We start from the raw sequence: 11520 nt of genomic DNA, 5'->3' as shown, positions 1-11520 counted from the left end.
AAAATTGCTAACTACTGATACATGCAAATACATGGATAAATATAAAAACAGTAAGGCAAGGAAAATTATCCAATCATTAAAAAGTCCAGGCTCTCGGCTGGTACCTGTGTGGGGTGGGTGGCCGGGGCCCAGCCTCGCCCACAGCCCCCAGTCGGGGGCTAGCCCCCCACACAACGCCCCGAGGGGGCCAAGGCCCTGTTCTATGCTGCGAGCTTGCCCTCTCGCTGCTCCCAGGACCGGCCGCCGCCCCCCTACCCGCCCAGAGGCGCCCCGGGGGCACCATGCAGGCGCAGCCGCTGCCCTACGAGTTCTTCAGCGAGGAGAACGCGCCCAAGTGGCGGGAGCTGTTTGGTGCTGGCGCTGAAAAAGGTCCAGGGGCAAATTCATCCTACTCTTGAGTCCAAGTGGTGATGCTCTTCAGTATGTCTAAGAATTAATTTTGCAATTATTAAATATGCTATGCCAAGCTCAGCGCTAAAGTGTTTCAGATGTAGAGGAACGTGTTCAGAAGTTTCCCTCATCCAATTGATAAATGGGCAATAGCTGATGCCCAGTCGGCTATTGAAAAAAGGAAGCAAAGAAACCCTTTATCTCTCCCAGTAGAAAAGATTCATCCTTTATTAAAGGAGGTTCTAGGTTGTAAAATTGACCACCAGCTTTCTGTTTACATAGTAGCAGTATTAGAATACATTTCTGCAGACATTTTAAAGCTGGTGGGGAATTATGTATGAAACATAAGGCATTATGAAATTACAAAACAAGATATTAAAGTAGCAATGTGTGCTGATAAGGTATTGATGGATATGTTTCATCAAGATGTAGAAGATATAAATATATTATCCTTAACTGATGAAGAGCCTTCCACCTCAGGAGAGCAAACTTATTATAATTTGGTAAAAGGATTTATGGCAGAAATTCGACAATACATAAGGGAACAAATTTAAATTTAATTGTAAAAGTTTATAGAGAGCCCTTTGTCTCCAATTCAAAATTGTTTTCAGCTAATGATGTAGAAAATATATTTAGTCATATAGTAGATATACATGAACTTAGTGTAAAGTTACTGGGCCATATAGAAGATACTGTAGAAATGACTGATGAAGGCAGTCCCCTTCCACTAGTAAGAAGCTACTTTGAAGACTTAGCAGAGGAATTGGCATTTGATCCATATGAATCACATGCTCGAGATATTTTACGACCTGGTTTTCATGATCGTTTCCTTAGTCAGTTATCAAAGCCTGGAATGGCACTTTATTTGCAGTCAATAGGTGAAGATTTCAAAGAAGCAGTTCAATATGTATTATCCAGGCTGCTTCTAGCCTCAGTTTACCACTGTCTACATTACCTTGAACTTTTAAAGCAGTTAGAAGAAAAGAGTGAAGATCAAGAAGACAAGGAATGTTTGAAACAAGCAATAACAGCTTTGCTTAATGTTCAGAGTAGTATGGAAAAAACATGTTCTAAGAGTCTTGCAAAATGAAGATTGAGTGAATCTGCATGTCAGTTTTATAGTCAGCAAATGAAGGTAGATGAATAAGATTCAGAAGAATGTTGATGGTTGCCAGGGAAAGGACATTGGACAGTGTTGCAATGAGTTTATAATGGAAGGAACTCTCACACGTGTAGGAGCCAAACATGAGCAACATGTATTTCTCTTAGAGGCCTTAGTGATTTGCTGTAAATCAAATTATGGGCAGCCAAGACTTCCTGGTGCTAGCAATGTGGAATTTCGTCTTCAAGAAAAGTTTTTTATGAGAAAGGCACAAATTAATGACAAAGATGATACTAGTGAGTTTAACCATGCTTTTGAAATAATTTTAAAAGATGAAAATAGTGTAATATTTTCTGCCAAGTCAGCTGAAAAGAAAAACAATTGGATGGCAACACTGATACCTTTACTGTACTGGAGTACACTAGAGAGAATGCTTGACGTGACAATGCTGCAGGAAGAGAAGGAGCAGATGAGGCTTCCCAGTGCTGATGTTAACAGATTTGCAGAGCCCAACTCTGAAGAGAATATAATATTTGAAGAAAACATGCAGCCCAATGCTGGAATTCCAATTATCAAAGCAGGAACTGTTATTAAACTTATAGAGAGGCTCACATACCATATGTATGCAGGTAAGAAATAAAAAGTTGCCTATGACTTTAATTTTCCTGTTTCAAGCAGATTTTCTCTGCTACACTGATAGTTGTGCCTAAAATAGAAAGCAAACTAAAATATCATTTCCCATTTAGTTGGCTGTCTGTTTATTTTGTTGTCAGTTTCTCTTGCTGAGCAAAAACTTCTTAGTCTGATGTAGTCCCATTCATTTATCTTTGCCTTCACTTCTCTTGCCTTTGGAGTCAAATTCACAAAATGCTCTTTAAAACCAAGGTCCATGAGTTTAGTACCTATGTTTTCTTCTATGTACTTTATTGTTTCAGGTCTAATATTTAGGTCTTTGATCCATTTTGAAATTAATTTTAATACAAGGGGACAAGCTGTAGTCGAGTTTCATTCTTTTGCATGTGGCTTTCCAGTTTTCCCAGCACCATTTGTTGAAGAGGCTTTCTTTTCTCCATTGTATGTTGTTGGCCCTTTTATCGAAAATTATTTGACCATATATAGGTGGTTTCATTTCTGGACTTTCTATTCTGTTCCACTGGTCTGAGTGTCTATCTTTCTGCCAATACCATGCTGTTTTGATTGTCGTGGCTCTATAATATAATTTGAAGTCAGGTATTGTAATGCCCAAAGCTTCGTTCTTTTTCCTTAGGGTTTTTTATAGTTCCATATAAATCTAATGATTTATTGTTCAATTTCTTTAAAAAATGTCATTGGAATTTTGATGGGAATTGTATTAAATTTATATATTGCTTTGGGTAATATGGTCATTTTGATTATATTTATCCTTCCTGTCCAAAAACAGGGAATATTTTTTTCATTTCAATGTATCTTTTTGATTTCCCTTAACAATGCTTGTACTTTTTGTTATATTAGGTCCTTTACATTCTTTGTTATGTTTATTCCTAGGTTTTTTATATTTTTGGTGCAACCGTGAAGGGGATTATTTTTTTTAGTTTGTTCTCTAATGTTTCATTGTTGGCATATATTGATAGAAAGGCTATGTGGGAGATGATATTTTCTAACAACAGCTCAGATAAGGGCCTAATATCCAAAATATACAGAACTCATAAAACTCAACAACATTCAAACAAACAATCCAATAAAAAATGGGGAGAGGGCATGAACAGACACTTTTCCCAGGAAGAAATACAAATGGCCAACAGATATATGAAAAGATGCTCATTTTCTTTAGTTATTAGAGAAATGAAATCAAAACTACAATGAGATACCACCTCACACCTGTTAGATGAGCTATTATCAACAAGACAGGTAATAACAAGTGTTGGAGAGGCTGTGGAGAAAAAGGAACTCTCATCCCCTGTTGGTGGGAATGTAAAGTAATACAACCATTATAGAAGAAAGTATGGTTGTTCCTCAAAAAACTAAAAATGGAACTACCATATGACCCAGTAATCCCTCTACTGGGTATATACCCCCAAAACTCAGAAACATTGATACGTAAAGACACATGCAGCCCCATGTTCATCCCAGCATTGTTCACAGTGGCCAAGACATGGAAACAACCAAAAAGCCCTTTAATAGATAAATAGATAAAGAAGATGTGATACATATATACTATGAAATACTACTCAGCCATAAGAAATGATGACATCGGATCATTTACAACAAAATGGGTGGACCTTGATAACATTATACAGTGAAATAAGTAAATCAGAAAAAACTAAGAACTGCATGATTCCATGCATAGATGGGACATAAAAAAATGAGACTAAGAGACATGGACAACTGTGTGGTGGTTATGGGGCAGGGGAGGAGAGGGAGGGAGAGGGGGGAGGGGAGGGGCACAAAGAAAACCAGATAGAAGGTGACAGAGGACAATTTGACTTTGGGTGACGGGTATGCAATATAATTGAATGACAAGATAACCTGGAGATGTTTTCTTTGAACATATGTACTCTGATTTATTAATGTCACCCCATTAAAATGAACAAAAAGCTATTTAAAAAAAGAAAGTAAACTAACCCAAGACATCCATATTATCACTGTTCATTTTTCTTTGACAAAAAATACTGCCGTTTATATATCTTTGAGATTTTATACTTTTTTGTACTACTTTGACATATATTATTTTTAACTTTACAACCAGAGTTATAAATGAGAAGTTATAACCACTTGGCTAAATTTTTCCAGTTAGCAAGTGGCAGCAAGAAGACTAAACATAGTTACAAATCATCATCATTAAGGTCTTAAAACCTTTCTATACTGTACCTCTTTTTTCTTTCTTTTTATTCAGATTATAAAATCAGTAAAAATCTTAATGTCCATCTACCACCAAAATTATGCTGATAGTACAAATATGCACAGCATTGGTTTTCTTAATTTCCATTTTGAAAACTTACTAAATTAAGCAATCCTGGAAGTCATTTTTTTCAGTATTTTTTGTTTTTTACAACTGATGTTATTGAAGAAAACAGCTTCACCTTAGCAGAGCAATTTTTAGACAGACATGTCCAAAACACCTAGGAAGATTGTTATAGGCTGAATCAAATGTAATGTTTAAGAGGGATTCCATATAACAATTCATTTTTAAGTAATTTTATTTCTTCTAATAAAGTAATACATGATAAAAAAAAAAGTCCATACTTTATAATTCCTTTTATGTGAAGTTCTAGGAAGGAAAAAAGTAAGTAAAAACTAATCCATGGTGATAGAAATCACATTATATTGCTTCTTGGGGTAGGAAAGAATTAACTGGGAAAAGGTATAAGAAAACTTTCTTGAAAGAGAGCAATATCTTATATTATAAGTGTCCTGCGGGTTCCATTGACTAAATCCATTGTAAAAACTTAACTAACTTTGTACCTAAAGTCTGGGCAACTTATTATACATCTCATAATATTTTTAATAGCTAAAAAACAAAAACGGGAACCAATCTGACTTTTTAAAGTTAGATATTAAGAAGATTTAGTAACAACATAATAAAATATAATTTAAGGTATTCATTGTTCTTTTTCTTTCCTACATATATAAAATCACATTCTTGGCAATATAATCTTATATTTTTCAAAATTAAATATGCCAGCTGATCTCAGATTTCAGTGCCTCTTTTAGTTACAGAAAACAATGGTGTATATGTGTGATAGTTTCTAATTCAGCTGTAAGTACTTATTTCTCTGATTTTTCTCTTTTCTTTTTTTTTATTATAATTTTATTTTTTTAATGGGGCGACATCAATAAATCAGGATACATATATTCAAAGATCAACAAGTCCAAGTTATCTTGTCTTTCAATTATGTTGCATACCCATCACCCAAAGTCAGATTGTCCTCTGTCACCTTCTATCTAGTTTTGTTTGTGCCCCTCCCCCTCGCCCTTTCCCTCTCCCTTTCCCCCCTCCCCCCGTAACCACCACACTCTTATCAATGTCTCTTAGTTTCACTTTTATGTCCCACCTACGTATGGAATAATGCAGTTCCTGTTTATTTCTGATTTACTTATTTCACTTCGTATAATGTTATCAAGATCCCACCATTTTGTTGTAAATGATCCGATGTCATCATTTCTTATGGCTGAGTAGTATTCCGTAGTGTATATGTGCCACATCTTCTTTATCCAGTCATCTATTGACGGGCTTTTTGGTTGTTTCCCTGTCCTGGCAACTGTGAAAAATGCTGCAATGAACGTGGGGCTGCATGTGTCTTTACGTATCAATGTTTCTGAATTTTTGGGGTATATACCCAGTAGAGGGATTGCTGGGTCATAAGGTAGTTCTATTTTCAGTTTTTTGAGGAACCACCATACTTTCTTCCATAATGGTTGTACTACTTTACATTCCCACCAACAGTGTATGAGGGTTCCTTTTTCTCCACAGCCTCTCCAACATTTGCTATTACCTGTCTTGTTAATAATAGCTAATCTAACAGGGGTGAGGTGGTATCTCATTGCAGTTTTGATATGCATTTCTCTAATAACTAAAGAAAATGAGCATCTTTTCATATATCTTTTGGCCATTTGTACTTCCTCCTGGGAGAAGTGTCTGTTCATGTCCTCTTCCCATTTTTTATTGGATTGTTTGTTTGTTGTTGAGTTTTATGAGTTCTTTGTATATTTTGGATATTAGGCCTTTATCTGAGCTGTTGTTTGAAAATATCATTTCCCATTTAGTTGGCTTTCTGTTTATTTTGTTATCAGTTTCTCTTGCTGAGCAAAAACTTCTTAGTCTGATATAGTCCCATTCATTAATTTTTGCCTTCACTTCTCTTGCCATTGGAGTCAAATTCATAAAATGCTCTTTAAAACCCAGGTCCATGAGTTTAGTACCTATGTCTTCTTCTAAGTACTTTATTGTTTCAGGTCTTATGTTTAGATCTTTGATCCATTTTCAGTTAATTTTAGTACAGGGGGACAAACTGTAGTCCAGTTTCATTCTTTTGCATGTGGCTTTCCAGTTTTCCCAGCACCATTTATTGAAGAGGCTTTCTTTTCTCCATTGTGTGTTGTTGGCCCCTTTATCAAAAATTATTTGACTATATATATGTGGTTTTATTTCTGGACTTTCTATTCTGTTCCATTGGTCTGAGTGTCTATTTTTCTGCCAATACCATGCTGTTTTGATTGTCGTGGCCCTATAATATAGTTTGAAGTCAGGTATTGTAATGCCCCCAGCTTCATTCTTTTTCTTTAGGATTGCTTTGGCTATTCGGGGTTTTTTATAGTTCCATATAAATATGATGATTTTTTGCTCTATTTCTTTAAAAAATGTCATTGGAATTTTTATGGGAATTGCATTAAATTTGTATATTGCTTTGGGTAATATAGCCATCTTGATTATATTTATTCTTCCTAACCAAGAACAAGGTATATTCTTCCATCTCATTATATCTTTCTCGATTTCTCTTAACAATGGTTTATAGTTTTCATTATATAAGTCCTTTACATTCTTTGTTATGTTTATTCCTAAGTATTTTATTTTTTTTGTTGCAATTGTGAAGGGGATTATTCTTTTGAGTTCATTCTCAGTTGTTTCATTGTTGGCATATAGAAAGGCTATAGACTTTTGTATGTTAATTTTGTATCCTGCGACCTTACTTTATTGGCTTATTGTTTCTAGTAGTCTTTTTGTGGATTCTCTGGGGTTTTCGATGTATAGGATCATATCATCTGCAAAAAGTGATACCTTTACTTCTTCTTTTCCGATATGGATGCCTTTTATTTCTTTTTCTTGTCTGATTGCTCTGGCTAGAACCTCTAGTACCATATTAAATAAGAGTGGAGAGAGTGGACAACCCTGTCTTGTTCCTGATTTAAGGGGGAAAGCCTTCAGTTTAGTACCATTTAATATGATGTTAGCTGACGTTATATCATATATGGCCTTTATCATGTTGAGATATTTTCCTTCTATACCAATTTTGTTGAGAGTCTTAAATATAAAATTGTGTTTTATTTTATCGAAAGCCTTTTCTGCGTCTATTGATAAGATCATGTGGTTTTTGTTCTTTGTTTTGTTGATATGGTGTATTACGTTAACCGTTTTACGTATGTTGAACCATCCTTGAGATTCTGGGATGAATCCCACTTGATCATGATGTATTATTTTTTTTTAATATGTTGTTGTATTATTTTGCTAGTATTTTGTTTAGTATTTTAGCATCTGTATTTATTAGAGATATTGGTCTGTAGTTTTCTTTTTTTTGTGCCATCCTTGCCTGGTTTTGGTATGAGGGTTATGTTGGCCTCATAAAATGTGTTTGGTAGTATTGCTTCTTCTTCAATTTTTTGGAAGACTTTCAGTAGAATAGGAACCAAGTCTTCTTTGAATGTTTGATAAAATTTGCTTGTATAGCCGTCAGGGCCTGGACTTTTATTTTTGGGGAGGTTTTTAATGGTATTTCTATTTCTTCTCTACTAATAGGTCTGTTTAGGCTTTCTGCTTCTTCTTGACTCAGTCTAGGAAGGTTGTATTGTTCTAGGAATTTATCCATTTCTTCTAGGTTGTTGAATTTAGTGGCATAAACTTTTTCATAGTATTCTACAATAATTTTTTGTATATCTACGGTGTCCATGGTGATTTCTCCTCTTTCATTTTGGATTTTGTTTATATGAGTTCTTTCTCTTTTTTCCTTGGTAAGTCTTGCCAAGGGTTTGTTAATTTTGTTGATCTTTTCAAAGAACCAGCTCTTTGTTCTATTAATTTTTTCTATAGTTTTTCTGTTCTCTATTTCATTTATTTCTGCTCTGATTTTTATTATCTCCTTTCTTCGGCTGGTTTTGGGTTGTCTTTGTTCTTCTTTTTCTAGTTCCTGAAGGTGTGAAGTTCAGTGGTTTACTTGGTCTCTCTCTTGTTTGTTCATATATGCCTGAAGTGATATGAACTTCCCACTTATCACTGCTTTTGCTGCATCCCATAGATTCTGATATGTCATATTGTCATTTTCATTAGTCTGTATATATCTTTTGATCTCTCCACTTATTTCTTCTTTGACCCATTCAATTTTTAAAAGTATGTTGTTTAGTTTCCACATTTTTGTGAGATTTTTTTTCCTCCTTTTTGCAGTTGAATTCTAGTTTCAAGGCTTTATGATCAGAAAATATGCTTGGTACAACTTCAATTTTTCTGAATTTGCTGATGTTGTTTTTGTGGCCCAGCATATGGTCAATTCTTGAGAATGATCCATGTACACTGGAGAAAAATGTATACTCAGTCACTTTGGGATGAAATGTCCTGTAGATGTCTATCATATCCAGGTGCTCTAGTGTTTTGTTTAAGGCCGCTATATCTTTGTTGATTCTCTGTTTGGATGACCTATCTAGAGCAGTCAGCGGTGTATTGAGGTCTCCATGTATGACTGTATTTTTGTCAGTTTTTGTTTTAAGGTCAATAAGTAGCTGTTTTATATATTTTGGTGCTCCTTGGTTTGGTGCATATATATTAAGAATTGTTATGTCTTCTTGATTCAGTGTCCCCTTAGCCATTATGAAATGGCCATTTTTGTCTCTGAGTATTTTTGTTGTCTTGTAGTCAGCATTATCAGATATGAGTATTGCTACGCCTGCTTTTTTTTGGATGTTATTTGCTTGGAGTATTATTTTCCAGCCTTTCACTTTGAATTTGTTTTTATCCTTGTTACTTAGATGAGTTTCCTGTAGGCAGCATACAGTTGAATTTTCTTTTTTAATCCATTCTGCTACTCTTTGTCTTTTTATTGGTGAGTTTAATCTGTTTACATTTAGTGTAATTATTGACACTTGTGAGTTCCCTATTGCCATTTTATAGATTGCTTTCTGTTAGTTTTGTGTCTTGTTTGATCCTTCTCTTTCGTTTTTCTATCTTTTTTTTTTTTTGGTTGTATTCCATACATCTTTCCTCTGTTGCTATCTTTTTTATCTCATGTGCTTCTGTGGTGGTTTTTTCAATGGTGGTTACCTTTAAATAATGAAAAGGGTTTCTACCCTGTTCATTGTAGCGCACTATTTTGTGAGTACTTTTGCACTCCATCGTCCTTTACTACTGTTAATCTTCATCCTCTCCCCCCTTTCTTTTTGTTGTTGTCACAGTTTAAATTTGGTTTTATTGTGTTCTTCTTGGAGCTTTTACTTGTGGCTTTATTTTTTTTTTGTTCTTTGTATGTGATTGGAGAACTCCCTTTAGTAATTCCTGGAGTGGGGGTATTCTGATGATAAATTCCCTCATCTTTTCTGTATCTGTGAATGTTTTTATTTCTCCTTCATATTTAAAGCATAGCTTTGATGGTTATTGTATTCGTGGCTGAAAGTTTCTCTCTTTTAGGACTTTAAATATTGGGGTCCACTCTCTTCTAGCTTGTAGAGTTTCTGCTGAGAAATCTGATGATAATCTAATGGGCCTTCCTTGATATGTTGTATTCTTCTTTTCCCTGGCTGCCTTGAGAATTTTTTCTTTGCCATTGGTTTGTGCCAATTTCATTATGATGTGCCTTGGAGTAGGTTTGCTGGGGTTAAGAAAACTCGGAGTTCTGTTTGCTTCATGAATTTGAAACTTTAGTTCTTTCCACAGGCTTGGGAAGTTCTCATCTATTATTTGTTTGAGTATGTTCTCCATTCCATTTTCTCTCTCTTCTCCCTCTGATATACCTATTATTCTTATGTTATTCTTTCTGATGGAGTCAGATAATTTTTGAAAGGCTATCTCATTTTTTAAAATTTTTGAGTCTCTTTCTCCTTCTCTCTGTTGCGCCTCAAGTTGCTTGTCTTCTATTTCACTAATCCTACCGTCTATCTGGCCTGTTCTATTAGCTAAGCTTGTTACCTCGTTTTTCAGCTCGTGAATTGAGTTTTTCATCTCTGTTTGATTTGTTTGTATAGTTTCAATTTCCTTGGACATATATTCTTTGTGTTCATTGAGTTGTTTTCTGAGCTCCCTAAATTGCCTTTCTGTGTTTTCTTGTATTTCTCTGAATATTTTTAGGATTTCTATCTTGAATTCTCTATCATTTAGCTCCAAAGTTTCCAATATATCAAATTTTTTCTCCATAGTTTTTTCCTCATTTATCTGTGTTACTTCTCTTTCTTTTGTATCCATGATATTTGATTTTCTCTTCCTTAATGGCATCTGAGGGTGGTTTTGTTGATAGTATTAATGAGATTTAATAAAGAATAAAAAGTTAAAAAAATCAAAAATAAAAAAAATAAAAAAATTGTGTTTTTTTTAAAATTAATAATGAAATAAAGAAAAATAAAATTAAATAAAAATTAAAAAAAAGGAAATCATTCCCCCCCTCCTTTTTTCTTCTCCTCTCTTCTCCTCTCTTTCTTGAGAAAATCTTGTGGTGAACTGTGAATTATATTGTACTAAATAGAACAAACAATGCCTGTAATGGAGAGTCTGAATTGGGGAGAAGTAATAAAGGGGCAAGAAAAAAAATATTAAAAAAAAATAAAATAAAAAATAAAAAAGGGGGGGAGTATGGACCCACAAAAAGGAAATAATGAAAAAATTTGGATCAAGAATAAAATGATTTTCATTTAGGTGTTGGTTGACTAAGAGTAATGATGAGAGGAATAAGAGGGAGACAGGAAAATGGGGGGACAAATTAAAAAATTACTATTATATTTAGTAGAACAAGAGCTTGATAAAATGGAGAGCCAGGGATGGGAGCACTGCTAGTGATTTAAAAAGGCGAAGTAAAAACCCCCCAAAATGCCACAAACATAAGTTTGAGTCCTAGATAAGATAATTTGTTTGTTATTGAGGTTTGAATGAGAGGAGACGTAAAGGAGAAAGGAAGAAACTAATACAGAGGGAGAAAAGAAAGAGAGAGAGAGAAAAAAAAGAGGGAACCACTAAAAGAAGAAAAAAGAAAGGAGAGAGAGAGAGAGAGAGAATTAAGGGTTTTGGAGTGCAACCCTCATATAGAGAAAGGAAGAGGAAAGAAAAGATAATGGGAGATGTAACACTTATGGGTAGTGTAGTT

General features: G+C 34.6%; 1 pseudogene; it reads left to right on the top strand.

Moving 5' to 3' along the window:
- The first annotated feature begins 281 nt into the window (after nt 1–281).
- LOC136383887 (son of sevenless homolog 1 pseudogene) lies at nt 282–2132 on the top strand (annotated as a pseudogene).
- Nucleotides 2133–11520: the final 9388 nt, after the last annotated feature.

This window comes from Saccopteryx leptura, chromosome 12 (assembly GCF_036850995.1).
Source record: "Saccopteryx leptura isolate mSacLep1 chromosome 12, mSacLep1_pri_phased_curated, whole genome shotgun sequence".
Lineage (NCBI taxonomy): Eukaryota > Metazoa > Chordata > Mammalia > Chiroptera > Emballonuridae > Saccopteryx > Saccopteryx leptura.
The sequence above is the reverse complement of the archived record's forward strand: the minus strand, read 5'-3'. Positions and strand labels throughout refer to the sequence as shown.